Raw genomic sequence first — 12,048 nt, 5'->3', positions numbered from 1 at the left:
GAGAGAGTGGGAAGAAGGAGGCAGAGAGAAATGAGTCAAATGTGGACATAGGGAGGTTGAAATCCCCAAAACTGTGAGGGGGTGAGCGCCATCTTCAGGGAAGGAACTTATCAAGGCGACCAAGCTCATTGATGAACTCTCCAAGGGAACCTGGAGGGCGTATAGATGACAAGGATATTAAGCTTAAATGGGCTAGTGACTGTGACAGCATGGATTCAAATGAGGAGATAGACAGATGGGTTAGGGGAAAAATTGAGAATGTCCACTTGGGAGAGATGAGGATTCCTGTACCACACCCTTCTGACCAGATGCTCTCGGGTATGCGCTAGAACACATGGTCAGACGAGGAGAGAGCAGTAGGAGAAAGCAGTGCTTTTCAGTGGTGACCCATGCTTCCCCCAGCGCCGGGAAGTCGAGGGACTGGAGGTTGGCATAGGCTGGGATGAAGTCAGCTTTAGTTGGCATTGCAGAACGGCAGTTCCAGAGGCTGCCTCTCGACCAGCTTCACTCTGGAATGCTTTTCCAACAGTCTTGAAGGAGTTCCCACATATGCTGAGCACTTGTTGGCTGCAGTTTTCCTTCACTCTGCTGTCCGACTCATCCCAAACCATCTCAATTGGGCTGAGGTCGGGGGATTGTGGGAGGCCAGGTCATCTGATGCAGCACTCCATCACTCTCCTTCTTGGTAAAATAGCCCTTACACAGCCTGGAGGTGTGTTGGGTCATTGTCCTGTTGGAAAAACAAATGATAGTCCCACTAAGCCCAAAACCAGATGGGATGGCGTTGCAGAATGCTGTGGTAGCCATGCTGGTTAAGTGTGCCTTGAATTCTAAATACATCACAAACAGTGTCACCAGCTAAGCACCCCCCACACCATAACACCGCGTCCTCCATGCTTTACGGTGGGAAATACACATGCGGAGATCATCCATTCACCCACACGCGCTCACAAAGACACGCCGGTTAGAACCAAAACTCTCCAATTTGGACTCCAGACCAAAGGACACATGTCCACTGGTCTAATGTCCATTGCTCGTGTTTTTTGGCCCAAGCAAGTCTCTTCTTATTATTGGTGTCCTTTAGTAGTGGTTTCTTTGCAGCAATTCGACCATGAAGGCCTGATTCACACAATCTCCTCTGAGCAGTGTGATGTTGAGATGTGTCTGTTACTTGAACTCTGTGAAGCATTTATTTAGGGCTGCACTTTTTGAGGCTGGTAACTTAATGAACTTATCATCTGCAGCAGAGGTGACTTGGGTTTTCCATTCTGCGGCGTGTGTCCTCATGAGAGCAGTTTCATTATAGCGCTTGATGGTTTTTGTGACTGCGCTTGAAGAAACGCTCAAAGTTCTTGAAATGTTCCGTATTGACTGACCTTCATGTCTAAAGTAATGATGGACTGTCGCTTTCTTTGCTTATTTGAGCTGTTCTGTACCATAATATGGACTTGGTCTTTTTAACAAATAGGGATATCTTCTATATACCCCCCCTACCCTGTCACAACACAACTGATTGGCTCAAACGCATTAAGGAGGAAAGAAATTCCACAAATTAACTTTTGAAGAAGGCACACCTGTTAATTTAAATGCATTCCAGGGTGACTACCTCATGAAGCTGGAGTTGAGAGAATGCCAAGAGGTGCAAAGCTGCCATCAAGGGCAAAGGGTGGCTATTTGAAGAATACCAAATATAAAATATATATTGGTTACTAAATGATTCCATATGTGTTATTTCATAGTGTTGATGTCTTCACTAATTATTCTACAAATGTAGAAAAATAGTAAAAATAAAGAATAACCCTTGAATGAGTAGGTGTTCTAAAACTTTTGACAGTAGTGTAGATAACTCTCAAAATACAGCTAGTGTGATGTATTTTAGCATTATATGATGCAACACGCAGCATATATGATGCAAAATGGATAACACCGGCTGTATTTCTGTATTTTGAAAGTTTATATATCTTGATTGAACTAGATTGCTGACATGTAAAACATTTTGGGACTGTGTGTGTGGGTGGAATTTACCTTTGAGGGAGAGAGGATGGTTGCATTCAAATGCCATCCTATTCCATTTTTAGTACACTACTTTTGACTATAGGGATCCCTTTAGGTATGCAGCTAGTGAGAGGTCTGTGAAACGAGACAGCTCTCTATCACCGACCGCTTTACTGCACTGAAGTCAGTGTGACCTGCTGTCACCATGGCGATATGCATGTATTTCCATATAATATCGGGCCTTGTTCTTCCTTTCTGCCTCTTTTTCTTTGCTTTCTGTCTGGCATTACACACACACATTGCAACCTCCCCAGAGTGAGGAGGAATTTGGGATGTAGCCTAATTTCCCATGCCCAGATTGGACAGCCAGACGGATGGCCCCAACGCTGGGACTGTCACAGCAAAAACCCCCAGCATCCATTTTAAGGGCCAATTGTAGTGTATCAGGATCCACTGGTTGCCTGACTGGCCCAGTGAGTGAATGAGGTTGATTGGAGGCTTAATCAACAAGAGTTTATCCAAATGGGCGCCTTATCCCCATGTAGTGAACTACTTTTTGTCAGAGCCCTACACCCATTGGCCAGAGACCCCAAAAAGTAGTGCACTATATAAGGAATAGGATGTCATTACAGTAGGGTGGGGGCCACATTGGTTCTCTGTCTATCTCTGTATCTGCACTCAACAGTGAGGCTGGGCCCACCATTGCTAGTCGATGCATCAAACACTCACCGCCTCTCCCCCAGAACCTCTGAAGTGAGAACAAAGTAGCGATGCCTCTGTCAGCATGACATCTGCCACTGAAACAGTTACCTGCCTAATGACTGCCTGATTTGCCTTCTAGGCTGCATCCCGAATATTACCCCATAGAGCTCTGGTCAAAAGGAGTGCACTATATAGGGAAGAAAGAGGGTGCCATTTGGGACACAGCCCTAGTCTCCCCTCCTCCCTCCCTCGCTTTGTTGTCCTCTCCTCTCTCTCCTTCCGTTGGCAGAGTTCACAGGCCCCATATGAAACACTTCACATTTTTCTATCTCAGTTCCTTCTGATGTTATATTCTGATGTTAATGTCATTTTAGGTGGAGAACTGGTGCCCGCGCCTGCCGTGGAGGACCAAGACGCTGAATGAGGAGGCCGACCGGAGGGGCCAGGTGAGTGTCTGAACTGGAAGGGCTTTCCACACTGCCAAGCCGAGACAAACTGAGCATAGTTACTGGAACCGTGCTGGAAAGGACAACGTGAAAAATAAAATATTAGAGCCAACACAGTTTGGTTTGGGTTGGCACAATGTGAAAAATGACAATGTGATAAGAAAATATCTGTCCTTTTCACTCTCACCCCTTTGGGGACTGGCCAGACAGAGTACACGGCCTGGAAGACAAATGCCAAGTCACGAGGGCATTGAATAGCTTTTTATAATATTATGACACCATGTGCTCTTTAGAAATGACCTCGTCCGCTTGTCTTTTAGCTCAAATGGTATCGACTAATGCATAAGCAATGTTAGAGCGGGAGAGGATGTATACCATAATGCCTGTCGCTATGCCAATGGGCCGCCTGGGCTCAGAGCTCTGGGCGTGTCTCGCCAGTTATTAAAGGCTTGAATATTACTCCGCTCCCGGTTATGGATAATGCGATAAGTCAAAATGGAATACTCTTTGCCGCCCTTCGGATATGTCAACATGAGTGATCCTTTTGTTTTGAGATCCCATTGATGGTGGTTGTGATTTTTTTGCCCATAACGCTATGGTCAAAAGTAGTGCACTATATATAGAATAGGATGCCATTTGGGACACAGCCCCGGACTTTTCTCTCCCAGTGATTTCCTGTCTGATGAGGGATGGTAATACACTACCAGAGCGTTGTTAGTGAGTTGTTTCCCTAGCTTTAGCAGCTGTTAATGGCAGGCAGGGCTACATCTCAACCGAGGTGGCTGTGGAAAAGCTTTCTTAAATATTGACCCGAGAGAAGCTGAGAAATATGTAGATTGGTATCATTGCATTCCAGCATTCAATAAGGAGCCATATGTCTTTGTAATGCAAAGAGCGCCTTGGCAGAACTTGGCACTTTGTAGCTTAAATGTTTAAGTTGATGAGAATCCTCTTTATAGCCTGTATGTTGTGACCGATCCTCCTCCATGTGAATCGATGGATTTCAATACCAATGTGCGTGTTGGAGATTGACAGTATTAAGAATCACTGATCTACAAATTACCTTGCATCCTACATAACTACTCATTATGTAATGAATATCAGCGATCTCTGCCTCCTTGCTCAAACTGATCACGTATAAACACAATTGGGCGTGCTGGTTTGTTATCATCCTGTGCCACAGGTGGGTGGAGATTTCACTTTTGTCTAAAATGTGCACAACCCGCCCACCTGGGGCTTCTGCCGATCCAAACCAAATGTACCTACTGACTGTCTAACTACCCCCTTTCAGAGGCTAACATTCTCCTTCTATAGGGTAAACTTGAAAGAGGTTAATGGGTTAAACCATAACGCCTAAAGAGTAGGGGTGTCCACATTGTGTCGTGGTTCTTTCTAGACGGAGATCCGGACAAGCTTCGATGAGCTGTACCGGGTCATGTCTCGGCGAGAGGAGTTCCGCTGGATGATGCTCCGGATCCGCATGGAAGACCTGATCATGCCATCCGCGCCTGGCTGCCAAGCAGGACCTGGGCCAAGCGCAAGAGGAAGAAGGTAGAACACGGACACACTCACAAACACATACTCATGTGCACGCACGCACGCACACACACACCCCGAAAATATATTAGCTACAAGAGAATAGAATCACCCCATGCCTTTCTGAACTGAGAAAAGTGAAACAAGGAAAGTCCATTGTGTTCTGGGTAGGTACCTGTCCCCAATTATTAATAATGGAGGTTTCAGTTCCCTAATGATCTTCAGGACTTTGTAAATAATTCACCTCCACCTCCTCTTTCTGACTCAACGGCTTCGAACAGTTTGGATATGACATATGGTGAGAGCCCTATTCCCTTTAGTTAGAGTGGAACAAAGTCTCTTTGCACCTGAAACGCCAATTCTTCACTTATTTCCCAGAACTGTGCACTTGCATGCTCCTCATAATGGATTTTAAAACATATGATTGGTGTAAGCATTGGCTTGAGTGAGCAAGAGCACACTTTTGGAGAAGTGTGGTGAATCGGACGCAGCCCAACCTCTATCATGCCAAAGGCTCAGAGCAGGAACAGTAGCCTGATCCCAGATCTCATGTGCTGTCTTGCCAACTTGGAGCCAACTTGGCAAGACTGCACAAACAGATCTGGGATCAGGTTAGGAACATGGCGCCTGCCCCATTTCCATGACCCTAAAGAGTCAAGATAGGCTTATTCCCAAATGGCACCCTATACCCTGTAAAGTGCACTACTTTTTACCATAGCCCTATATTCCTTGGTCGATAGTAGTACACTATATAGGGAATAGGGTGCCATTTGAAACAGAGTCATAGTGTGCTGGGTGGCTGAATGTTGACTTTATATTATTACAGCCATAATCCTCTCTCTACCATTAATCCCTGAACAATGCACCTTAGTGATTGTGTCTCTGTCCCAAATTGTACTCCTATCTCTACATAGTGCACTACTATGGGCCCTGGTCAAAAGTAGTGCACTATATAGGGAATAGGGTGCCATTTGGGACGCATTCTTGTGGCTGGCTAACACAGCAGCTGAAAGTGTGTTGAGACGTCCATAGAAAGCACAGAACATTGTAATGTTGGATTCTCTCCTGTGGCTCAGTGTGTGAATAGAAGGAGACTCTCTTGTGCGACTCTGATGTTAATAATGATACGCCTTCTGTGGAGTGCATCTTTGACATACATTCTGCTACGTGAACTCAGGAATTGAAACAAGCCTGCCATTTGAATAGGGAAAATGCCATATTAAATTTTTCCAACCCATTGAATTGCGTTTGGATTACTGTTTAATTTCTTCAGAAACTAAAGACGCACACCCAAATGGTTGGCGGAATGCCGAACATACTTGAAAAAAATAAGAAAGAAAAGTTGCACACTATATTACACCCAGTGATTTATTGGTTTCCAGTAATAGTGTATTAATTTTTTTATATAATGTTGATAATATATCATTTGCATACATTTTTGTATTGATAGCCCCATTGGGAATCAAACTCCCAACCCTGGCATTGCTAGCACCATGCTCTAACCAACTGAGCTACAATGAGAAACAATAGATTTAAACTGAACTGACATGATCTTTGCCCCCCCTCTCCGTCAGATCCTGGTGCACCTGGGCCTGTTGACCAAGGAGTCGGGCTTCAAGATCGCAGAGAACGCCTTCAGTGGGGGGGGCCCCCTGGGGGAGCTGGTGCAATGGAGTGACCTCATCACCACCCTCTACTTGCTGGGCCACGACGCACGCATCTCCGCCTCCCTGGCCGAGCTCAAAGAGTGAGTCCATAGAGTGTGTGTGTGCACCCCTCAGAAACATCTGGGTGGTGTTCAGTGCGGAGTACCGTAGCAAAACGGTTAAAACGTTTTCCAACGTAAAATGATAAAGAGCGCTTTCTTATTGAACAAGTAGGGAGTAAGAGTTCTGATCTAGAATCGGTTTCACATTTGAGATCATAACGAATAAGATTATATGGACAGGTTGGGACTTGATCCTAGATCACCAGCACTCTTTATGGATACAGGTCCAGTTCTCCCCTGTCCATGTAGTCTTATTCATTGTGATCTAAAAGGCAAAACTGGATCCTAGATCAGCAGCACTCCTACTCTGGAGATGCGTGATACATACAGCCCCAGGTATTACCTCCCCAAGGTCACCTAGAATGAGAAGCAGAATAACTTCACAATACAGCTAAAGCTAGTGGAATGTGAGGTGGTTGCAACCCACCTGCTTCTGAAAAACTCCCACATACTCGCGTCCTGCTTCAAGTTAGGTAAAACCTGTTATATTACTTCCTATTTGCGTAAGAGGGGTTTACTGTGTGTAAACAATCCATAGCATTCTTCTCTTTGTTTGTTGTGTGTTTACATCACGTTGTTGCTCTCTTTAATACACTGCTCAAAAAAAATTAAGGGAACACTTAAACAACACAATGTAACTCCAAGTCAATCACACTTCTGTGAAATCAAACTGTCCACTTAGGAAGCAACACTGATTGACAATACATTTCACATGCTGTTGTGCAAATGGAATAGACAACAGGTGGAAATTATAGGCAATTAGCAAGACACCCCAAATAAAGGAGTGGTTCTGGCGGTGGTGACCACAGACCACTTCTCAGTTCCTATGCTTCCTGGCTGATGTTTTGGTCACTTTTGAATGCTGGCAGTGCTTTCACTCTAGTGGTAGCATGAGACGGAGTCTACAAACCCACACAAGTGGCCCAAGTAGTGCAGCTCATCCAGGATGGCACATCAATGCGAGCTGTGGCAAGAAGGTTTGCTGTGTCTGTCAGCGTAGTGTCCAGAGCATGGAGGCGCTACCAGGAGACAGGCCAGTACATCAGGAGACGTGGAGGAGGCCGGTGGGAGGGCAACAACCCAGCAGCAGGACCGACTCCGCCTTTGTGCAAGGAGGAGCAGGAGGAGCACTCACAGAGCCTGCAAAATGACCTCCAGCAGGCCACAAATGTGCATGTGTCTCCTCAAACGGTCAGAAACAGACTCCATGAGGGTGGTATGAGGGCCCGACGCCCACAGGTGGGGGGTTGTGCTTACAGCCCAACACCGGCAGGACGCTTTGGCATTTGCCAGAGAACACCAAGATTGGCAAATTCGCCACTGGCGCCCTGTGCTCTTCACAGATGAAAGCAGGTTCACACTGAGCACATGTGACAGACATGACAGAGTCTGGAGACGCCGTGGAGAACGCTCTGTGCCTGCAACATCCTCCAGCATGACCGGTTTGGCGTGGGTCAGTCATGGTGTGGGGTGGCATTTCTTTGGGGGGCCGCACAGCCCTCCATGTGCTCGCCAGAGGTAGCCTGACTGCCATTAGGTACCGAGATGAGATCCTCAGACCCCTTTGTGAGACCATATGCTGGTGCGGTTGGCCCTGGGTTCCTCCTAATGCAAGACAATGCTAGACCTCATGTGGCTGGAGTGTGTCAGCAGTTCCTGCAAGAGGAAGGCATTGATGCTATGGACTGGCTCCGCCCGCTCTCCAGACCTGAATCCAATTGAGCACATCTGGGACATCATGTCTCGCTCCATCCACCAACGCCACGTTGCACCACAGACTGTCCAGGAGTTGGCGGATGCTTTAGTCCAGGTCTGGGAGGAGATCCTTCAGGAGACCATCCGCCACCTCATCAGGAGCATGCCCAGGCGTTGTAGGGAGGTTATACAGGCACGTGGAGGCCACACACACTACTGAGCCTCATTTTGACTTGTTTTAAGGACATTACATCAAAGTTGGATCAGCCTGTAGTGTGGTTTTCCACTTGAATTTTGAGTGTGACTCCAAATCCAGACCTCCATGGGTTGATAAATTTGATTTCCATTGATAATTTTTGTGTGATTTTGTTGTCAGCACATTCAACTATGTATAGAAAAAAGTATTGAATAAGATTATTTCATTCATTCAGATCTAGGATGTGTTATTTTAGTGTTCCCTTTATTTGTTTGAGCAGTGTATATGCAATACAATACAACGTTATTGTCCATGTTACAGTGAATTTAAAACTGTTCTCAACCCCAGAGCCCTGGTCAAATGTAGTGAACTATATATGGGAATATGGTGCCATTTCAGATACACCCTGTGTGTCCTAGCTAAGCCCACTCCCTCGCCTCATGCAGGATCATGAGGAGAGTGATGGGGAACAAGTCCAGCTGCCCCACCCAGGGGGACAAGGTGGTGGAGCTCATCTACATTGACATTGTGGGCCTGACCCAGTTCAAGAAGACATTGGGGCCCTCCTGGGTCCACTACCAGTAAGTACTCCATATCTCCAACTCTATATCTCTGTCTGTCTGTCTGTCTGTCTGTCTGTCTGTGTCTGTCTTGATTACTTACACCTCTGTCTCCTAGAAGAATACCTATCGACTAACACAACTCATCTCATATACACATGGTTCTGAAATTATCTGAATCGGCAACAATGTCTCAGTTAAAATAAGAGCATTTTAGTTTTTGCATCCAATGAGTTTCCTGGTATCCTCGTTTATGTCTGTGTAAGGTGATGAGGCCTCTTTGGAAGCTGCTTCCTCCTGGTTGCTCTGACTAATTGGGGAAGTGGTAACAGTGTCAGGCTCTGTGTCTGTGTCCCTGTGAGTCTCCCGAGGCTGTATCCCTCCCTGTAGGACGCCGAGCTCGCTGGGGGCCCGTTGTCAGGGGGTTCGCCACCGCTATTTACTGATTGGAGAGAGGCGGAGAGAGGTTAGCGGGATGAAAAGAGGCCTATTTCCTGCAGTTTCACACCTGGTAGGGTAGGCTATTCAGGTGACAAAGATCCAAGCACAGAAGGGGGAAAGATATGATTTACACACTCATTAGCATCTGAATGAGAAGGCTGAGACCCAGGCCCAGGATGGATTTACATTTTAGTCAATCAGCAGATGCTCTTATCCAGAGCAACTTACAGTAGTGAGTGCATCCATTTTCATACTTTTTTCCCATACTTGTCCCCGTGGGAATCGAACCCACAACCCTGGCATTGCAAGAGCCATACTTACCAACTGAGCCACACAGGACCCCGGATCAGATTGGGGGGCCATGCAGACCAGGCTGAGGTGGGGGGGGACGCAGCCTGCTCCCCCTGCCTGGATGGGTGGATGGGTTTTTCTTCTGTAAAACCCCTATTTTTACAAGCTAACAAAAGTTTTCAGGTCTCATGCAAGGTTACTCATCAAGCAAGCTCACAATCATGAGAACCACCTCTGTTACAGTGGCTGTCATCAAAATGTTCTCTCTCACTGGGCAGAAATTGCATTATGTCTGATTTCCCATGTTGGTAGGCCGATTCCAGGGGAACATCAGGTCAAGGTCCGAACTAGTAATGGAGCAGTGGTCCTGGTTGTGTCTGTTAATGTGTCTGTTTTCGGCCCTCTCTCTATCTGTGTGTGTGCATGTGCGCGCAACGCGCTCCACTGGATAGGACTGTTGAACCGCCGCCTACTGGGTATTGTTCCTCTGAGGTATCCATTGGTGTGGTTGGAGGTTGTTACGAGAACCGCCTTGAGAACAATAAGTCAGGTTCGCTAATAGCCCCACTGATGAATTTGCTTGTTATACATATTGGTGGAGACATTTACATTTGGCCACTTCATTCATTGTTGATTTTGTGATGTGCACTTCCAGGAAGGTTATAAGATGCCACTGTTTTACTGTAACTTCAGACAAAACTTCTGTTGAATGTGCATTTAGATTTTAAGCTGACAAATCACATCATGGAACAGTTTTGGCCTCGCCCATCGTTATCTAACTGTCTTGTTTAGGTTCTTCTTTACAGATGTCCCCTCCTGCTCCCCCTTCTTCCTCCTTGTCTGTCCAGTGCTCTCCCTCTCCACTTAAAGTGATGCTCCAGAACTTTTGTATAATTTCAGCCAGTAGTTTTGAAAGTGGTGCTCACGAGGCAAAACGGGTTCTGTTTTTTTTGTATACTACGCCATCCAATTGTGTACTATGTGATTCATTTCTATATATGTTACGTCCCTGTTTTTTTTTTGTCAATTCGCGTAATATGTTACAAATCCAATTTGTGCAATGTGTTACAAATTTGTCGTACTTAAGATCCTGGATTGCATTTTGAGTCTCTTTCATTTTTCAGGCTTTTCTACATTAATGTGGATGCTACCACATTACGGATAGTCCTGAATGAATGGTGAACAATGATGAGTGAGAAAAGTTACAGATGCCAAAATCATACCCCAAGACATGCTAACCTCTCATCATTACAATTGATTACATTACATTTTTTTGGGAGTATGATATTTGTAATTTTTTTCACTCATCATTATTCATGATTCATTCAGGACTATCCATAATCATGGTAGCGTCCCACATTAATGTAGAAGTGTTCAGAAACATATTATATTCTTATTTACAATAAAACCTCATAGTCATTGTATCGCTTCAAATCCAAAGTGCTGGAGCACAGAGACCAAAACAACAAAAAAATGTGTCACTGTCCCAATACTTTTGGAGTTTCATTGTGGTGCACTACTTTTGACCAAAGCCCTATGGGACTCTTGTCAAAAGTAGTGCACTGCACTATAAGGGAATAGGGTGCCAATAGGGACGGTCTGAGTCCAAGAGGGAAGATAATTTGAGACAGCGAGGATAGTGTTCTAAGGCCAAAGTGAAAGTGAGTGTGGTTGTTCAGGGCAGTGAAAGGACTGTAGGGAGAATCCGAGTGATCGGCTCAGCAGTATTAGTGGCTTTAGAATTAATGAGTGCAGCCACCTCTCCTGTCCTGTCACTCTTCTTCCCTCTCGCGCACACACACATGCAAGCAGGCACACAGGCACGCACACAGACAGGCAGGCACACACGCAGGCACGCACACACGCAGGCAGGCACACACACACACGCACACACGCAGGCACACACATGCATACAGGCACGCATGCATGCACACACACACACACACACACATTAATTAGGTCTTTCTTTTTCTGTATCAATCTATCTCCCTTTTTGTCTCTCTCACACTCTCACTGCAGAAAACCAATGCTTGCTTCAGTCATCGTATCAACTGTAATCATTTGCTGGCTATAATACGCTATAATTTCAGTTTGTCTAATTCTTTACTACATGGAAATCATTATAAACACGACTGATATCTTAAAGGTGACAGTTCTGTACTCCTTGCCACTGATCTGAACAATGTTTGAATTACAGCCTTTGTCTCCAGTCTACAACAATCTCATTTGAAAGAGTATTTCACCTGATCTCTCTCTCTCCTCTCTCTCTCTCTCTCTCTCTCTCTCTCTCTCTCTCTCTCTCTCTCTCTCTCTCTCTCTCCTCTTCTCTCCCTCTCTCTCTCTCTCTCTCTCACTCTCATCATCTCCTAAGAATGTTGTACTGCGCCTGACAATACCAAATGTCTCAAAAATAAAGTG

The sequence above is a fragment of the Coregonus clupeaformis genome, unplaced genomic scaffold (assembly GCF_020615455.1).
Source record: "Coregonus clupeaformis isolate EN_2021a unplaced genomic scaffold, ASM2061545v1 scaf0371, whole genome shotgun sequence".
Taxonomy (NCBI): Eukaryota; Metazoa; Chordata; class Actinopteri; order Salmoniformes; family Salmonidae; genus Coregonus; species Coregonus clupeaformis.
The sequence above is the reverse complement of the archived record's forward strand: the minus strand, read 5'-3'. Positions refer to the sequence as shown.